Source organism: Hyperolius riggenbachi, chromosome 4 (assembly GCF_040937935.1).
Source record: "Hyperolius riggenbachi isolate aHypRig1 chromosome 4, aHypRig1.pri, whole genome shotgun sequence".
NCBI classification, from domain to species: domain Eukaryota; kingdom Metazoa; phylum Chordata; class Amphibia; order Anura; family Hyperoliidae; genus Hyperolius; species Hyperolius riggenbachi.
The window spans coordinates 58,887,083-58,907,622 of NC_090649.1; the positions used below are offsets into that span (position 1 = coordinate 58,887,083).

General features: G+C 43.2%; 1 protein-coding gene across 1 annotated transcript in view; it reads right to left on the bottom strand.

Moving 5' to 3' along the window:
* The window catches only part of LOC137570367 (uncharacterized), a 141,186-nt gene extending 133,052 nt beyond the window's left edge, over positions 1–8,134 (bottom strand). Inside the window, exon 1 of the mRNA XM_068279027.1 lies at positions 7,946–8,134. The gene's annotated coding sequence lies outside the window, so the exon portion shown is untranslated. The remainder of the gene's footprint in view (positions 1–7,945) is intronic.
* Positions 8,135–20,540: the final 12,406 nt, after the last annotated feature.

Below are 20,540 nucleotides of genomic sequence, written 5' to 3' on the forward strand. Positions count from 1 at the left end.
GCCAATCAAAATTGGATGTGTACCAGGCTTTACAAATGACTAGTCTGTTCCGCTCTAAGGATAGGAGAGGAAAACGGAAACGCAAATGCAGGATAGAAGGAAAACAGAGTGAAATGCACCCTGTATGTATAAAGTTTAGCCTGTCTTTAGCCTAGTTTCCCCTCATCTGTGACTAATCACAACTGTAAGTTGATCTCTCAGCTGTGTCAGCTGGCTGTCTCAGCAGAACAGCTAATTTGTAAACACAGGATGTTAACTTTATGTCTGATTCCATGAAAGCAGGAAGTAGACACACTGCAGATTTATTGCAGGATTTGTATCAGCTGTAACAAAGAATTGTTTTGTCAGGTCTGCTTTGAGGTGGAGAAGGTAGTACAAGATAGACCACCTTCCATATACCAACATATACCATAAATTCCAATGCTCCCTTCCTTCATTCGAGCTTGTTCATAGTTCTGAGTTCTGCTCAAGGACTGATTGACGCATCCCAAGACATCTGATTTTGACCAGATTTTTACAGACATTGATGGAACCAGCAGAGAAAAATGCACCCCCTGGTCAATGTAGACTTATTACCACTTGCTGTCTTGTTTTTCTTTGGCCAACTGCTTAAAAAGTACTCGTAAAGTTGTCGAAAGTTTTCAGTCAATTCCAAAACAGTTTCCAACAAGTGTTGTCCAATCTGATGAGAAAGGATCTCAGCACCAGACACGGATGTAGGGCTGCATTCCCAGTATAACACAGACTTGTAACATATTTCCGTTATTTGGATCTGCCCAACATCTGCCCAACACATACCGTTTCCTCGGTAAAGCTATCAAGTTTGTAAAGCCTCTTCGCCAACCTTGTTCTCCAGCAAACTAACGTCTGAAGGCATCTACAGAACATCTGGAATCCTTCCTTCCTCTTCTGTGTTTAGGGCTAGTTTCTTAAAGGATAACTGAAGGGAGAGAGATATGGAGGCTGCCATATTTCTTTTCTTTTAAAGAGACTCTGAAGCCTCCCGAAAAACATGTTTTTACTTTAAATACCTCTTTAACATGAATGCCCCAGCTGAAACGCTGCATCCCCGCGGTTGAAAACTCAATTTATCACCCCAAACTCCTGGGGCAAAAATCCACGACTTTCCAGGTTGTGGATTTTGCTGCCCGGGGGAGGCAGAGCTTTGGGCTGTAGCTCTGCCTATATTCTCGTCAATCTGCACTGATCTCCACCTCTCCCCACCCCTCTCAGTGAAAGAAGACTGAGAGGGGCGGGGAGAGGCAGAGATCCGTGCAGATTGACGTGAGTAGAGGCAGAGCTACTGCACAAAGCTCTGCCTCTACACGGAAGGAGCCCCGGGGAGTTGGGGGTGATTCATTGAGTTTTTAGCCGCCGAGATGTGGCGTTTCAGCTGGGGTTTCATGTTAAAGAGGTATTTCAAGTAAAAACATGTTTTGAGAGGCTTCACACTCTCTTTAAACAATACCAGTTGCCTGGCAGCCCTGCTGGTCTATTTGGATGCAGTAGTATCTGAATCACATCAGAAACAAGCATGCAGCTAATCCAGTCAGATCTGACAATAATGCCAGAAACACCTGATCTGCTGCATGCTTGTTCAGGGTCTATGGCTAAAAGTATTAGAGGCAGAGGATCAACAGGACAGACAGGCAACTGGTATTGCTTAAAGCTAATGGGAATCCATCTTTAAATAAAAAAAGGCAGATACTCACCTAAGGAGAGGGAAGGCTCTGGGTCCTAATAAGCCTTCCCCCTTCTCTCCCGGTGCTGCGCCGCCTCCCCCGTTCAAATCCCCCGCCGTGGGGACTTCGGAAGTCTTCGGGTCCTCCCGAACACAGGCGGCTCCATACTGCGCACGTGCGAGTGTGTCATAGAGGGTGCGCAGTGTAGAGCGGCCCGTCTTCAGGAGCACTCGGGCTCCCGCAGCATTTCCGAAGCCTCCCTTCGGCGAGGAAACAGCATTATTTGACCAAAACGGTCGAATACCAATACGGGGGAGCCAGCGCAACATCGGGGACCGGGAGAGGAGAGGGAAAGCTCTATGGGACCCAGAGCCTCCCTCTTCTTAGGTGAGTATCTGACTTTTTTATTTAAATTTCGGTTCCCATTAGCTTTAAAACGAGATAAATATGGCAGCCTCTGTATTCCTTTCACTCCAGTTGCTCTTTATTAAATTCACTACATTTATAAATGTTACATTAATCACAGCACATAATGCATCTTGCATGATTTCTATGCTATCCTGTGAATGTAAATTTGCCACAGATTTGACCACTAACTGGCTCCCTTTTGTCCACTTAGCTTGTTTTGGTGGCAGGAATTCTTGAGTCAAGGAATGCTTGAGTCCCAGGATTAGTCTCTGTTAAGTCCTCTGCATGGAAATGGTATTTTCCCCTCACCCCCTCACCCCCCCCCCCCCCCCCCCCCCGTTTTTCCCACAGATAATTATTTTACACCTTATCGATAAAATACTTTTTTAAAGAGAATCTGTACTGTCCGATTTGTACAATAAAAAACATGCCAATCAACTCACTGTGATCTCCTGGATCCCTCTTTGCCATTTCTGCAGCTCCCCACCGCGATCCTGGCTTTTTAATCGCCAGTTTTAGGCAGTGTTTACAAACAAAAAACATGGCTGCTAACCAGGAAGGAATGTTTGTGTATACATATATATACATATATATATATATACACACACACACACACACACATATATATATATATATAGTGGAGGAAATAATTATTTGACCCCTCACTGATTTTGTAAGTTTGTCCAATGACAAAGAAATGAAAAGTCTCAGAACAGTATCATTTCAATGGTAAGTTTATTTTAACAGTGGCAGATAGCACATCAAAAGGAAAATCGAAAAAATAACCTTAAATAAAAGATAGCAACTGATTTGCATTTCATTGAGGGAAATAAGTTTTTGAACCCCTACCAACCATTAAGGGCCTGTACACACTGCTGCGCTTACGCTGCGTTTTTAAAAACGCATGCGTTTTTAAAATCGCAAGGTCTTTTGAAAAAGAATGAAAATCGTGATGACTTGTACACACTGGTGCGATGCGTTTTTAGAAAAACGCAATCGCAGTGCCTGCTGCGCTTTTTTAAGCGCAGCGCATGAAAAACGTATTAAAAATGCATGCGCTTGCGTTTTTGCCTGCGTTTTTCAGAAGTCAGTATCCCAGAAGACTCTGCAATGTCCTGATTCCTGTTGAAATGTAAACTAGAAAAAAAACAAAGGATTCTTTAGCCAATCAGCAATTACAAGAAAAACGCAAACGCACAAAAAACGCAGGCAAAAGCGCATGCGTTTTTAAAACTACATGAACTTTAAAAACGCATGCGCTTGCGATTTTGCTTGCGTTTTTTAGTGTGTACAGGTCCTAAGAGTTCTGGCTCCCACAGAGTGGTTAGACACTTCTACTCAATTAGTCACCCTCATTAAGGACACCTGTCTTAACTAGTCACCTGTATAAAAGACACCTGTCCACAGAATCAATCAATCAAGCAGACTCCAAACTCTCCAACATGGGAAAGACCAAAGAGCTGTCCAAGGATGTCAGAGACAAAATTGTAGACCTGCACAAAGCTGGAATGGGCTACAAAACCATTAGCAAGAAGCTGGGAGAGAAGGTGACAACTGTTGGTGCGATTGTTCGAAAATGGAAGGAGCACAAAATGACCATCAATCGACCTCGTTCTGGGGCTCCACGCAAGATCTCACCTCGTGGGGTGTCAATGGTTCTAAGAAAGGTGAAAAAGTATCCTAGAACTACACGGGAGGAGTTAGTGAATGACCTCAAATTAGCAGGGACCACAGTCACCAAGAAAACCATTGGAAACACATTACACCGTAATGGATTAAAATCCTGCAGGGCTCGCAAGGTCCCCCTGCTCAAGAAGGCACATGTGCAGGCCCATCTGAAGTTTGCCAATGAACACCTGAATGATTCTGTGAGTGACTGGGAGAAGGTGCTGTGGTCTGATGAGACCAAAATAGAGCTCTTTGGCATTAACTCAACTCGCTGTGTTTGGAGGAAGAAAAATGCTGCCTATGACCCCCAAAACACCGTCCCCACCGTCAAGCATGGGGGTGGAAACATTTTGCTTTGGGGGTGTTTTTCTGCTAAGGGCACAGGACAACTTAATCGCATTAACGGGAAAATGGACGGTGCCATGTATCGTGAAATCCTGAACGACAACCTCCTTCCCTCTGCCAGGAAACTGAAAATGGGTCGCGGATGGGTGTTCCAGCACGACAATGACTCAAAACATACAGCAAAGGCAACAAAGGAGTGGATCAAGAAGAAGCACATTAAAGAGAATCTGTATTGTTAAAATCGCACAAAAGTAAATATACCAGTGTGTTAGGGGACATCTCCTATTACCCTCTGTCACAATTTCACCGCTCCCCGCCGCATTAAAAGTAGTCAAAAACTGTTTTAAAAAGTTTGTTTATAAACAAACAAAATGGCCACCAAAACAGGAAGTAGGTTGATGTACAGCATAGAAAATACATCCATACACAAGCAGGCTGTATACAGCCTTACTTCTGAATCTCAAGAGATCACTTGTGTGTGTTTACCTTCTGTCCCCAGCTTCTCTCATGCACTGAACATTACAGGCTTCCTGCAGACAGCTCTGCCTATGTCGTTAATTCCTCAGTATGTGACAGACCAGCTCCTTTCACAGCCTCCAGAGGAGGATTTTTATCCAGCTCTCTTCTATCACTGATAAGATAGCAGAGAAGCTGCTGGCTTATGTAAATAAAAGAAACACTGGAGTGTGCATAGAGGAACAGTTCAACACTGAAGAACTTGGCAGCCTTCCAGACACAGGCCGACAAGTCTGACAGGGGAAAGATACATTGATTTATTACAGAGATGGTTATAGTAGAAAGAGCTGCAGTAAGCCAGAACACATAAGAATAGGTTTAGGAACTTGTAGGATGGTAGAAAAAACGTTGTAATTTTTGTTACAGAGTCACTTTAAGGTCATGGAGTGGCCTAGTCAGTCTCCGGACCTTAATCCAATAGAAAACCTATGGAGGGAGCTCAAGCTCAGAGTTGCACAGAGACAGCCTCGAAACCTTAGGGATTTAGAGATGATCTGCAAAGAGGAGTGGACCAACATTCCTCCTAAAATGTGTGCAAACTTGGTCATCAATTACAAGAAACGTTTGACCTCTGTGCTTGCAAACAAGGGTTTTTCCACTAAGTATTAAGTCTTTTATTGTTAGAGGGTTCAAAAACTTATTTCACTCAATGAAATGCAAATCAGTTGCTATCTTTTATTTAAGGTTATTTTTTCGATTTTTCCTATTGATGTGCTATCTGCCACTGTTAAAATAAACCTACCATTGAAATGAAACTGTTCTGAGACTTTTCATTTCTTTGTCATTGGACAAACTTACAAAATCAGTGAGGGGTCAAATAATTATTTCCTCCACTGTATATATATATATATATATATATATATATATATATATATATATATATATATATATATATATATATATATATATATATATATATATATATATATATATACACACACAAACATCCCTTCCTGGTTTAGCGGCCATGTTTTTTGTTTGTAAACATGTTATAGTCTAGTTTGTAATCATGTTACAGTATACTACAAGTTTTAATTACATAGTGATTTATCTGCACTCCAGTCTGGGATTCTCACAGTTTCTCAGCATGTGACAGGCAGCTCCCTCCCACTCAGCCTCACAAACTGCATCACAGACAAGCTGAAACTGAGAGCAGAGACACTGTCTGTGAGGAATAAACAAAGCACACAGAGCCTGGAGGGGGCATGCAGGGGGCGTGCATAACTTCTATTCATTACAACAGAGGCAGCCCATTCCTCTCTGGGTCGACAAAGCTTGACAAAGAAAAGAAGATTAGATATATTACAGAGACAGTTCAACTAGAAAAGGCTGCAGTAAACCAGACCACATTAGAACAGGAATATGACCTTATAGGATAGAAGAATTAGGGCTGTTGCTACAGAGTCTCTTTAAGCCCCCAAAAAGCAAGAAAATGTTCAAAATAGGTTTGATGTTTCTTCTTTATCTACTTTTGAGAACTTTTTTTAATTGCCAGTTGCTGAAAAGTTCTTTTGTAAAGAAAATGAAAAATGATTTCCTGGGAGAGCGCGCAGGAGAACAGTTAGTTGAATAAGGGCTACATCCTATTAACCTTTCTCCTGAGGTTTCTCCAAGTAGATATTTTTCAATAAACATTTTTTAATAAAATACTTTTAAAGCTCCCATCAAACAAGAATTTACCCAAAATAAGTTTGATTTTACATTTTAGTTCTTTTTTTTTTAATTGCTAAGTACTGAAAAAATATTTTTTAGATGAGATGAAAAATTATCTCCTTTGAAAAAACTCTGGAGAAAAGTTAATATGATATGGGCTTTTATCTGTTTTATCCCATAAATGATCTCTACATATCTGTCTATCTCATGAATCGTCTCTGCTTATCTGTTTACCTCATGTATTATCTCTCCGTATCTTTTTTCCTTATCTGTTCACCTCATCTCATGATCTCTCCTTATCTGTTTATCTCATGATGTATCTCTCCTTGGGCCTGATTCACAAAGCTTTTCTGGTAAATTATCTCACCTTATTTATTAACTCACAATTTATCTCTCCTTAAATGACTTAACTCATGATTTACCTCTCCTTATCTAAATTAACTCATGGTTTAGCTCGCCTTATCTAACTTAAATAATTGTTTAGCTCTCCTTATCTAACTTAAATAATTGTTTAGCTCTCCTTATCTAACTTAAATCATGGTTTAGCTCTCCTTATTTGACATAACTCATGGTTTAGCTCTCCTTATTTGACATAACTCATGGTTTAGCTCTCCTTATTTGACACAACTCATGGTTTAGCTCTCCTTATTTGACATAACTCATGGTATAGCTCTCCTTATTTGACACAACTCATGGTTTAGCTCCCCTTATTTGACACAACTCATGGTTTAGCTCTCCTTATTTGACGCAACTCATGGTTTAGCTCCCCTTATTTGACACAACTCATGGTTTAGCTCTCCTTATTTGACACAACTCATGGTTTAGCTCTCCTCATTTGACGCAACTCATGGTTTAGCTCTCCTTATTTGACACAACTCATGGTTTAGCTCTACTTATCTATTTATCTCATGAATTATCTCTCCTTATTTGTTTATCTCATGCATTAGCACTCCTTACAGTTAAGGTGAAAAATAAGTAGCCTTTGTGAATCAACCCCCTTATCTGTTCATCTCATGAATCATCTCTCCTTATCTCTTTACCTCATGATTTATCTCTCCTTATCTGTTCACCTCATCTCATGATTTATCTCTCCTTATCTGTGTATCTCATGAGATATCTCTCATTTTCTGTTTATCTCATGTATTATCTATTATCTGTTTATTTCATAAACCATTTCACCTTATCTGTTTATCTCATTAATTATCTCTCGTTATCTTCTGTGTGTAACTACAGGTAATATTGCTGTGTGTGCACATTAGTATCACCACAGAATGATGAATCAACCCCTGATCTGTTCATCTCATGACTCATTTCTCCTTATCTGTTCATCTCATGAATTATCTCTCCTTAGCTGTTTATCTCATGAATCTCCTTACAGTCAAGGTAAATAAAATACGTGAGATCAGATAGTATCGGAGCACCAGATAGTATACCACCACTTAAAATAATAACGTCAATAAAAAATAACAATAAATGCATCTGACAGCATTTTGCACTGAGCAACGTTCACCGTTACCTTTTATAAATACCATCAAATTGCAGGAGATCAATTACACAAACACAATTCATAGTACATCTGCTGAAGAAAGGCTACACAGCACTTTTTCCACCCCTGCAGCCAGAGATGCTTCACTCCAAATTTAGGGAAACTTCTGAGATATTTTTAAACTTACCCAACTTGAGAGCCGCTTGTAGAATCCCCCACGGTCACAGTCCGCAGCTCATAACCCAGCTACTTGCATCACCAAGTCCAGCAAGGGCTATGTAGAACTGGGTTTAGGTTCAGGACACTGGAGGTTGGAGTAGACTTTATCTGCACTGTAGCAAATCTCAGTGAGCCTTTGCCATCCTGTTACTGTACAGCGAGCGATCAGAGACGAGCGCGCTAAGTCAGCAGCTGCTTTCTATAAAATTGGCTCTTCTCAGCTGAGCGTCCGCTCTGAAGTGAAATTAGTCACTGAATAGTCTCATTCTCTCTCCTGCCCAAGTCTTGCTCCCTCTCTCTCTCTTTAAATGTACTTAACATCTGTGGAATGCTAATGACTGACAGATGAAACAGACAGAAAAAAGGCACCCAAGCCAGTGGTAGCTTGGGAGGAAGTGGGTTTAAAAAATATGACCCGGGAGATGGCTGTAGGCATTAATGTCCTTCCAGTCCATGCCCCCTGTCGCCCACTTCACTGTCTGCCCAGCCTGTGTAAATATTATTCCTTAAATAGCTCCGCACCGGAGGAGGGCGAGGGGGAAACATCTGCAGATGCAGAAGGTGGAGGGTTCGGGATCTGACAAAAACAAGGAATTATGGATACTGCAGAAGGCCATGACCTCATCTGCCTAATTCAGGGCCAACATTCTGCTAATTCCAACAGAATCTTTTGGCAATTAGGACCGGAGAAGGCAATCAAGTGCTCTTTATGAATGGAGATACTGATACAGTATCTGTAATGACAGCGAATCCAATTTTTGGTATTATAGGACCACTAATTACTGTATAAACATTATTTTCATAAACTGGATTACGTAGATTTACCGACTGTTGATTTTGGACCTACCGTATTTTTCGGCATATAAGACGCACTTTTTCTTCCCCAAAACAGGGGGAAAAATTGGGTGCGTCTTATATGCTAAATGCACCCAAAAAAATGTTGCAGAGTGCGCAGGGAAGCGCTTACCCATCTTGCCGCCATGCTCCTCTTCCCCTCGCTTCAGCCGCGATCCTCTTCACCTCCTCAGGCGCAGTTCTCGGGTGCCACCTCCGCCGCCAGGTCCTCCGCTCCTGTGAAGGGGAAAAGAAAACATTAGTGGCATTGTCCCCCTCTCCTGCCGCGATCCGCTCGGCGCTGCCACTCACGGAAAGCCTCCGCCGCTACACGCCGAGCGTCCATCCTCTTGCCCTCCTACTTCCTGTTTACATCACGTGCAGCCGCGTCATGCGTAGCCCCAGCCGCGTTGCGCTCGGGCTACGCATGACGCGGCTGCACGTGATGTAAACAGGAAGTAGGAGGGCAAGAGGGTGGACGCTCGGCGTGTAGCGGCGTAGGGGGCGGCGGCGGCTTTCCGTGAGTGGCAGCGCTGAGCGGATCGCGGCAGGAGAGGGGGACAATGCCACTGTTTTCTTTTCCCCTTCACAGGAGCGGAGGACCTGGCGGCGGAGGTGGCACCCGAGAACTGCGCCTGAGGAGGTGAAGAGGATCGCGGCTGAAGCGAGGGGAAGAGGAGCATGGCGGCAGGAACAGGTGTAGTATTCATGTCATTGTAGTGCAGCTTAGTGTTTGTACAGTACAGTGTAGTGTAGTGAAGCTGTGTGTTGTGTCAGTGCATTGTAGTGTAGTATAGTGAAGGGTATTGCAGTGGTGTGTTGTGGTAGTGTTATGGTAGTGTAGTGTAGCATAGTGTAGTGAAGTGTATTAATGTGTTGTGGTAGTGTAGTGTATTGTGTTGCTGTGTAGTTTAGTTGTTAGGGCAGCAGGGATTAGTGTAGTGTAGATAGAGTAGCTTAGAGGCAGTTTTAGGGGGTAAAAGGTCCATAAGACGCCCCTGCAGTCTAGACGCACCTAGGTTTAGTTTATTTTTTTTCCCCTTATTTTTGCCCTCTAAACCAAGGTGCATCTTATATGCCGGAGCGTCTTATGTGCCGAAAAATATGGTACATTCTTCATTTCCTCCTTTCTTGTAACTGTAAACCTGTTTGGCTTTGAAATAAACCTCCCAATAAGTGAGGTTTGGAATAGACTGTGCCGTGGGAGGGGGGAGGCAGAGGCTGGGGTGACCCTCACCACTTACCTATGGGGTGCTGCTCCCCTGGCCCTCGGACTGTATGGGATGCGCTATCTTCTCTTGGACAGATGGCATCTGCCAAATTTTGCAGTGTCTCGTGTGCGCGCGCATGAACAGCTCACATTGACGGACTCATGTGTGAAAAAATGCTGTAAACAAAAAATGCTTTTACCGGTAGAAATATTAATAATGATCGTTTATTGTTATCAATGTACAAAATGTAAAGTGAGTGAACAAAAGTAAAATGTAAATCAAATCAATATTTGGTGTTACTACCTTTTGCCTCCAAACTAGCATCAACTCTTATAAGTAGCTCTTTAGAAGAAGCACAAAGAAACGGGCAATGTTGAGGTTTGTAGACACAGTAGTCGGAAGGCCAAGAGAACTTAGAGCAGCAGATGAAAGACATACCAAGCTTATTACCCTTTGAAATTGGAAGATTTACAGCAGTGCCATCAGCTCCAAAATGTCAGAAACCAGTGGGACTGAGGTACACCCATCTACTGTCTGGAGTCTGGCCAGAAGTGGTCCTCATGAAAGAGTTGCAGCCAAAAGCCATACTTCTGACGTGGAAGAAAGGCCAAGGGACTTGTCAAAACATAGGAACTGGGGTGCAGAAAAAATGACAGCAGGTGCTCTGGACTCATGATGAGTCAAAATTTGGCTGTAGCAGAAGGCAATTTGTGCATTGAAGGGCTGGAGAGCAGTACAATGAGTGTCTGCAGGCAACAGTGAAGCATGGTGGAGGTTCCTTGAATATTTGGGGTTGCATTTCTGCAAATGGAGTTGGAGATTGGGTCAGGATTAATCGTGTTTTCAATGCTGAGAAATAAAGGCAGATACTTATGCATCATGCAATACCATTAGGGAGGCGTATGATTCACTGCATTTTGTTGATTGATGAAAACAGTTGATTAACACTTCCAATTTTGATAGCATTCTTTGAGCTCGATTCACAAAGCGGTGCTAACCCAGTTAGCACGCCTAAAAGACTTTAGGCATGATAACCATTGCACCATGCTGGTGAAAAGCCAGTTTAGGCGTGATAAGTTTAGGCATGATAAGTTTAGGTGTGATAAGTTTAGGCATGCTAAGTTTAGATAAGTTTAGATCGCTTGCAAAGTCCCGCACGCAAAGCAGCGCCATTAAATTTTATACAAAGTGCACCAGTCTTTGCTAGCGTAAAGCTTTTGATCAGCTGTGCACTGCGGTGCTAACGCAGTTGCCGCTTAAACTTATCATGCCTAAACTTATCACACCTAAACCTATCATGCCTAAACTTATCACACCTAAACTTATCACACCTAAACTTATCATGCCTAAACTGAGTTTAGGCATGATAAAGGGCTTTTCACCAGCGTGCTAACTGTTAGCACCGCTTTGTGAATCAGGCCCTGTTTAGAGCATGTTTTCACCTCTGCCTTAACTTTTGCACACTGCTGTATATTTGCCATACATCGTTTAGCACAACTACATCATGTAATGTATTTTTTGGTATATTCACAGGCAGATTATCTAACTATTTATTGACTTTATCACAATTCTACAGGTCACACGTTGACATACACTCTATTAACTTCTGGTAACATTGCCTTTAAATTCAATAATTTATAGGCAAATTCAATAATTCAATAATTGGGCCAAACGCTTTGGGTTGTCTTCCATGAGCTCCTTACAATAATTTACCAATTGTTTCATCGATTCATCCAAACTGAACAGGTTTGTAGGCCTCCTTGTTCACACTGGCTTTTTCATTAATGCCCATATATTTCTATTTGGATAAAGGTCAGGACTTTGTGGTGGCCACTCCAATACCTTAACCTAGTTTTCCTTTGTTGTCCCTAAGCCCTAGGTGGCTTCCCCCGACTGCTCCCCCCTGTGGCCCCCGCATGTTTGGGAGTTCAGCTGCCTTACAATATCTCATCTGTCCTGGCGGAAGCTCCGTCTGGATCTCAGTCTTTAGCAATGCTGCCTGCCTCTTCTCTATGCCAGCGTATGTTATTTACACATAACATGTGCCGGATGGAGAAGAGGCAGGCAACAAGCTGAAGACTGAGATTGGAAAGGAGCTGCTGCCATGACAGATGAGATATTAATAATAATAATCTGAACATTTTGTATAGCGCTTTTCTCCTGTCGGACTCAAAGCGCTCAAGAGCTGCAGCCACTGGGACGCGCTCAAGAGGCCACCCTGCAGTGTTAGGGAGTCTTGCCTTGAACTCCTTACTGAATAGATACTTGACCTAGCCAGGATTTGAACCCTGGTCTCCCACGTTAAAGGCAGAGCCCTTAACCAGTACACTATCCAGCCACTACTGCAAGGCAGCTGAACTTCCAAACATACGAGGGCCATAGGGAGCAGTCAGGGGGAATCCACCTGAGTGGCTGGGCAGCACGGGGGCCCCGGGTGCTGTCATTGATGTGGGGGGAGGGGGTTCCAAGTTACTTTTGCCCAGGGACCTTCATGGGACTTAAAGAAAACCTGTAATGAGAAAAACCTCCCCTGGGGGGTACTCACCTTGGGTGGGGGAAGCCTCCGGATCCTATTGAGGCTTCCCCTGTCCTCCTCGTTCGCATGGTGGCGGCGATAAAGCTCCCCGAACAGCGGGGATGTAAATATTTACCTTCCCGGCTCCAGCGCAGGCGCAGTATCGGGTCTCAGCTCGGAGATAGGCGGAAATAGCCCATCGCTGTCGGCCCGCTCTATCGGCTATTTTCACCTATCTCCGTGCGGAGAGCCGATACTGCGCCTGCGCTGGAGCCAGGAAGGTAAATATTTACATCCCCGCTGTTGCAGCGCCCCCGCTGGAGCAAGGAAAGGTTAATAAATCAGCGCTTGTCAGGCTTGTCGAGGGAGGATTCCCGGGACACTTTGGGGGAGCCAGCGCTGGATTGCCTGCAGCTACAGGGGAGTGGGAAGCCTCATTGGGACCCTGAGGCTTCCCCCTACCGAGGTGAGTACCCCCCATGGGGAACTTTTTTTTGGTTACAGGTTCTCTTTAAATCAGCCCTCCGTACTACTGCGCATGCCATACTTGCTCCTGTGCAGGGCGACCACACTTATACAGGGATGGGAGCACCGCCACGCGAACATAATTGATAACTTCTTGTCAAATATGTCCGGAAGGTACCAACGCTGATTTGTTGGGGTCGAAGAGGATGGGGAAGCCTCTGGACTATTTCCACTCCTGAGTTCAAGAGGAACTGTGGTGAAAATAACATATTAAATAAAATTGCTGAATTATTTTTTTTTTTTTTTAAATATTAATTTATAGATGATTTAATCAGAGTTTGCCCATTGTAAAATCTTTCCTCTCATCTGATTCACATTCTGAAATGTATCACTGGTGGTGACCTCTTTAGTCCTAACAGGTGATCTGTACGGAATGTTTGTTTACTGAGTTCTATGCGCAGAGGGAAATAATGCTTGCTTGGCAGTTGGAAAAGGCTGTTATTTCCCACAATGCAACGAGGTTCACAGACTGGAAACTGTCAGGACCATGGTCATGACATCACACTGTGGGAGGGGTTTCACCACAATATCAGCCATACAGACTCTCCTCATGATCTATTCGAGAAAAGGTAAAGATTTCCAGAAAGAAAAGGGGGCATCAGCTACTGATTGGAATAAGGTTATTCTTGGTTAAAGTTCCTCATTAAAGGGACTCCAAGCACCTCTCATGGGCATGCCTTTAAGTCAGACGACTTCCAACAAAGTCGTGCTATGACCCCTCTGGAGGAGCCTCTTGCAATGGCCATGCGTGTCACTTCCTCTTCCTGCTTCATTCAGTGATGCACTTCTCTAACAGAGAAGACAGAGGGGAACATAGCCAAGATGGCAGCCGCGATTTTTAAATTGAAATCGAACGAAAACTATTTGGTGTAGAAAGAAGAGAGCACAAGCTACAGAAAGGTATGCATCTTTAAGTACTTTGCTGTACTGGTCGGAGTCTTAAAGGCATACCCAGGAGAGGTGCTCAGAGTCCCTTTAAGTATTTAATTTTCCTTTGTATTTTCAGGTACCCTTTCTTACTTCTTATGTTGCTGCTTGTGTTTTTATCTATTACTTCCTCCCGAGGTGGGTCTGCCTCTTCCTACTTATGTAAAAGGCCTCCATTCATTTCTGTTTCAGGTTTTATCGCCATAATCTCGGCACAATGTTGGAGGCTGGAGCTGTCAGAGAATGCATGAACCATGCAGGGAGATGAATAAAACATGCGGCCAGGAAAGACAAACATGCTCCAGGCTAGAAGATACTTCTTGCTGCACGAGAGGTTTGACTTGTAGCCCTCTCGCCAACCGCTTCCCCTTCAAACGCAAAGCCTTCTTGAAGTGTGAGCTCTCTGGGGGAAAGGAGCCAGCGCTGCCAGGTTTCTGTTACGCAGTTTATGTCTACAGCGCCCTTCGGGTCATGGCAATCGCGTACGGAACATGAGTCGGGAACGCGGGGCCTTGTCTGATGGCTGCAGGATTACGTGAGCAGCGTCCTTCCTTCTCGGCACTCAGTACGATATTAATTCAGTCCGAACGTTCTGCTGTGGTCTGATCTGTACAAGAGATGGAATCACTGACAATATTAACATACTCTTCATCTATAATTCCTATTGTGTTTTCACACATACATCCCTATTATTTCACCGCAAGTTTACCTTCGCAACGTTTTCTACTGGTAATTAATTTCCTCCTTTGTATTGAAAGAGCGCATACTTATAAATATGCTATAACAGCTCCAGACTGGCCTCTGATCAATAATGCAATGATAATGTATTACAGTCAGCCTGAAGGTATTGGAGGCCACGCCTCCCTCCCCAAAGCTGCCTGTTGTTAAAGAGGAGCTGTTAGGTATAAGGTCTCAGAGAAAAAAAACACATATCAGTAGCTAAATATTGGCTGTACTTACATTACATATGCATTTCACTGTCCACGTTTGGATTTCACAGAATTTTTATATATTATTTGCAGAGATTGATGCTCCTGACAGCTCATGGCAGGTTCCATGTTTGACTGTCTTGTATGAAGCCAATTGTGATGTAATATCCTCCCTTACCCTGCTTCCTGATGATTCGACTCACAAAAAAGATCAGGATCAAAGATCCTAATGGTTCAACACTACTGTGCAGTGAATATTAATTAGCCATGTGGCTCGGAACAATAGCGGACTCGTGCAGTATACTCTAACGGAACATGTGCCCTGTGAACAGCACATTGATTTTTCAGTGTTGTGAGCTGGACTGCAAGATACAAGCTGCTGTAACATGAGCCTGTAACTTCTCACTGTGAAAGCAGCCTTAGGGCGGGATAGGGAAATGAAGGGTAGGACCAAGGGAGTGCAGTAGGGAGAAGAAGCAGCCCCAGCATGCTTTGCAGTATCTGTTATGTGGCCTGCCGGCCTCCTTAGGAGCTTGGGAATACAGAGGCTTGCTATTCAGCAAAAATCAAAGTAAGAGAGATTTTTAACTTCAGTATTGCCTTTTTGGCTTCCTTCTAAACTGTTTAACACAGGAGAATAGAGGTTTAAATTAGCTTTTGCAGCCTGACAGTTACTCTTTAACCAGAGCAGGATCATCCACAAGGTAACCAAGGCAGGTTCCCAGGGTCTAATGGGTGTCAAGGGGCCCACCTGTGATTTTCTCTGACTCTTCTATAACTCAGCTTACCAACAGGACCATAAGCTATTCATCAAAAGCTATTGCCTTGCCTAGGGCTCCACCTCACCTTCCATTCCAATTTCCATTTACCAGCTATTAGTACAGCCTATCCAGCAGCTGTGTAGCTGTTCTTACAGTCTTGCTTCACATATGTGGGTTACACATGCATTGTTGACTGACATCAGGTTGATTGCTGTGCCTTTGTCGGCAAGGCCGGCTTTATACTTTGTCCTTCTCACGGCCCACATCTTTGTGGCTCCCCTTCCATATTTTCATGTACATCTTCCTTAGGCAGCATCTTCCCAATTGCATGTGTTGCTCACCATTTGCAGACTCCTTTCTCCATAGCTGCCCAAGACCGGGACCTGTGTGGCCTTTACTGGTCTCCGCCCTCGGTTCCCGATTCCATGTGCAGGCCTCTCTTGTATGTGGAACATCCAAATACAGCAGCCTATCAAGCCCCTGTGTAGCTTCACCTGAAAAGCTGCCTTGACTGAGAATCTAGCAGGAGTACAGATGTCTCCCGGCATTGACACTTGAGCCCATTGTTCCCCTCCTCACCAGAAGCCTCTCCATCATCTGTCGTGCAATCCTTCCTACTCCCTGCTCCAAAAAGGAAGAGTCCCTAGAATCGAGAGCTCAACAGCCATCCCAGCAAAACTGAGCCCCTCTGGTTAGGCCCACTGCTAATGCCTATGACCTTTAATGCCACCACCACCCCTTCCCCCGGCGATATAGCAGAGTTTGGTGTAATGGTCAGTCTATCAGTGCACAGGCAGATATAGTAAGTTTCCAATGACCAACACTCATAGGTCATTTCAAAAATTTCTCTTCACTTGGTAGTCAAAATACTACTGTCCTGCTTTTTAAAAAAAATCCATCAAGCAAAGTCCATCAGGGTATAATGACCCAACTGCAGTGGTCTGGCAAAGACAGCAGTATACAGTTAGCAGCACAACAAAGTACGGCACATACATGTCTCAACCTTTCACATGGTATCATATCATTATTATGATTCCATATGTGAAAGGGTTTGACATGATACCTTCTGTTTTGTGGTGCTGCTAATCGTATGCTGGACCATTGCAAATGAGTGGTTATACCTAGGTGGACTTTGCTTGATGTACTTTAAAAAAACAAAATGGCACGACACTATGTCACGTTTTGTATTTTTTACTACCTGGTTGAGAATATTAGTGAAGAGCAATTTTTTAAATGATCTATGAGTGCTGATCATTGGAATCTTACTTTGGGTTCATAGCGAAATATTGGCTATTGAGTGCCAAAAGCAGAAATTTGGGCACTGGTAAATAGCAGGTGATGGGCCCGTCCAACCAAATTTTTTTTAGTTTAGAGAATGATTTGAGAAATGTATTGTTTCTTTGTATTTCTGTTATTTGTGGTGGATGAAGGGGGATTTAAAGGGGGGGGGGGGGGGTTAGGATTAGGCGTCAAAGGAATGGGGGTCTTAGGGTTAGGCATCAGGAAGGGGGATTTAAGGTTAAGCGTCAGAAAGGGGAGTTTTAGGGTTAGGGGTCAGGAAGGGGGGTTTTAGGGTTAGGCATAAGGAAGGGAGGATTGTAGGGTTACACATCAGGAAGGGGGGGTCTTAGGGTTAGGCATCGGAAAGGGGGTCTTAGGGTTAGGCATCAGTAAGGGGGGTCTTAGGGTTAGGCATCGGAAAGGGGGTCTTAGGGTTAGGCATCAGTAAGGGGGGTCTTAGGGTTAGGCATTGGTAGTGGGAGGGTTCTGTGTGAGAGTAGGGTTAGGTTTAGCTGTAGTAAAATATTAAATGTAAAAATATCAAATTTCAAATATAGTAAAAATGGTAAACTAGCAAAAATCAGTAATGTTTACCAATGTTTTACTATAGTCATTACCACTGTACATTTTTTTTTTCGTTTCATTTGGTGCCCAAACAACAGTATTTATTGTTTTCACTTATTTTAGCCTCACCCTTGCCCTTTTAAACTCCCTGGCGTTTTGATTACAAGCGGCACACGGCCGCGGGAGGGTTTTTTTTACCTAATTTTTTTTTCATGTAGCTAGCCTAGCGCCAGCTACATGATTCCCCCCTCCCTGCTCTCTCCCTCCCACCCTTCCGATCGCCGCCGGTGTTAATACCCATCAGGAAATCCCATTCTGAACGGGATTTCCTGTAGGGCTTCCCCGTCGCCATGGCAACGATTGGACTGACGTCATCAACGTCATTGACGACATGATGAGTCCAGATCCACCCAATAGCGCAGCCTGGCGGTGATTGGCCAGGCTGCGCAAGGGGTCTGCGGGGGGGCTCTTTCATGGCGGGTAGTGGCGGATCAGCGGCGATCGGGAAAACACGCAACTAGCAAAGTGCTAGCTGCGGGTTTAAAAAAAAATGCAAATCGGCCCACCAGGGCCTGAGCAAAGCTCGTCCGTAACACCCAGGTGGTTAATACTAATATTTTACCATATTTATAAGTCTGTTGGAGATATTCATAAAAAAAGATAAACATTTTTATATAGGATATTTTGAAATCTCTGATTCAACTTGCGCCCTTTTAATATGGTTATTTTAACACATTTATTATTCTAATGGAGATAAAGATGAAGAAATTATATATATATATTAAAAAAAAAAAACATTGTTATAAATGACATTTTGAAATTTCGGTTCACCCTGTGCCCTTTTTTCTTCATACCTTTATTTAAAGAACAAATGACACCCATGCTAACCTAGAAATAAAAAACACATATATAAGTAGATAAATACTAGTTTTACTTCCATAACAGATGTATTACACTGTCGACGTTATGATTCATGTGAATGTCATAAAGAAAAGCACAGAATCCTATCCTAGACAGTTTCCATCTTGGTTATCTTTGACCTCCTGACATTTCCTCCCTCACTCTTATTTCTCCTCTTGCTAATTGTGTATTCGTTACCCGCCCTCCTCCCAGAGTCTTCAGACACTCCCACTGAGGTCTATACTAGGAAGTTAACTGTCTTGTGTCATTAGGAGGGGGAAATAAAGGGAAGAGGAGGAATATATTATAGATAAAAAAGAAAGACCCCCCCCCCCAGCATGCAATTGTTTGGCAATAGCAATTAAAGAACCAGTGCTCCTAAGGTATGTAATAACTCCAAACCATAACAGCAGAAAAAGTTTTGAATGCAGGATTAACATCTTTATCACTTAATACACTCAGACCAGTTGCTGTTGAAATTTGATATTTATGGTGACAATCCCGCTTAGGAACCCCTCAGAACTTCTAACATGAGGGACTGATCAGGGACTCTACATAATGATCTCCTTTGGATACTATTTATGCTATAGTACAGTCCCAAACAGAGCAACATGCATCCCCCCTCTCGGTTGGCTTCAGGCAAGAAAATAAAGTATTAGAATGCAATACAAATAGCACAAGAATGGTAGACACTGCCTTCTCTGAAGTGCACTGACTGTCCCTTCCACCTTTATACATGTTGTATTATTCAGCCCTGCTCAGTGACTCCGTTACTGTGCCTATATTCCATTTCCTCTGACAAGCATGGAGCGGCAGGAAGTAGGATGGCTCGGGGGAGAGGAGGGTAAAGGTTCACTTTAGGCACCTCTGGCGAGATCTCGTCTCTTACTGAAGCCTCTATTCCAGCAGAAATGAATAATACATTAATGCTTGCTTCATTCACGCTAGGTTTCTTTTTCTGTAGCTACAGAAAGGAACACAAAACCAGCACACCATCCCTGAGCTACAATGGCTCGGCATTTGTAAAGTGTATAAAAGTTTGCCAGACTTTCCCTCCCTGCTGCGTAAGCAAAGAGAGAATATCTGAGGGGAAATAAAAGATCTAAAGTCTATTCTGGTGCTCCTATGCAACTGTATGATTTCTGCAGAGCTAAAAGAAAAGGTTGTGCAGAAAACCTAATGCAAAGGGAGTTTTGGTCGTACCAACAGGATTACTTTAAAATGTATACCTCACAACTTTTTGAAATAGGAAACAGGGACACTTAAGCCACTCTCCTGTCACATTCCTAACCACACCCCCAGCACACCCCTAGTCACGCATACCATAAAGATTTCATTTAAAAAAAAGTTTTATAATTCAAACTGCAATCATCCTTTCTATCCTGTTTTTTTTCCTTCGTACTAACATTTTAAAATAAGAAATATATCAATTAAGAGAAAATCAACGTTAAATTTACGACAGGATAAATATTTTTCAGATGTGGTTAATGTGAACCAGAGACGAAGCACCCTCATGTATTTTACCATATATATCAGTGGGAACATTAGAGAAAACACCTACTCTGCTCTCTGCTTCATCCTTCACTGCTCAGCCTGCTTGTTATCGTTTGTTATCAGCCCTGATAAAATCCCCGACTGAGCATTCAGTCTGGCTTGGCTCAGGAATCATTATAGCTGAGTCTGTCTTCTCTGATGTCTTTTCAAGCCCAAGCCTACCCCCTTCTGGCTCTAATGACTCAGCTATAATGATTTCTGAGTAAAGCCAGACTGAATGCTCAGTCAGAGATTTTATCAAGGCTGTTAACAAGCAGGCTGAGCAGTAAAGGATGAAACAGAGAGCAGGGTAGGTGTTTTCTCTAATGTTTCCACTGACATATATGGTAAAATACATAAGGGTGCTTCGTCTCTAGTTCACTTTAAGGAAACCCCAGGTAAGTAGGGAACCTGAGACACTTTTCGTCTCTGGTTTACTTTAAATGACAGATAACAGGGGCATATGCACAAATGTTTGTAATATAGCTGTGTGAAGGGAGCACACAGCAATTTGACCATAACTTACGCTGACAAGGTAGCACCTTTTGCGCAACTAGCGCAACCTGCGTCACCTAGGTTTTTA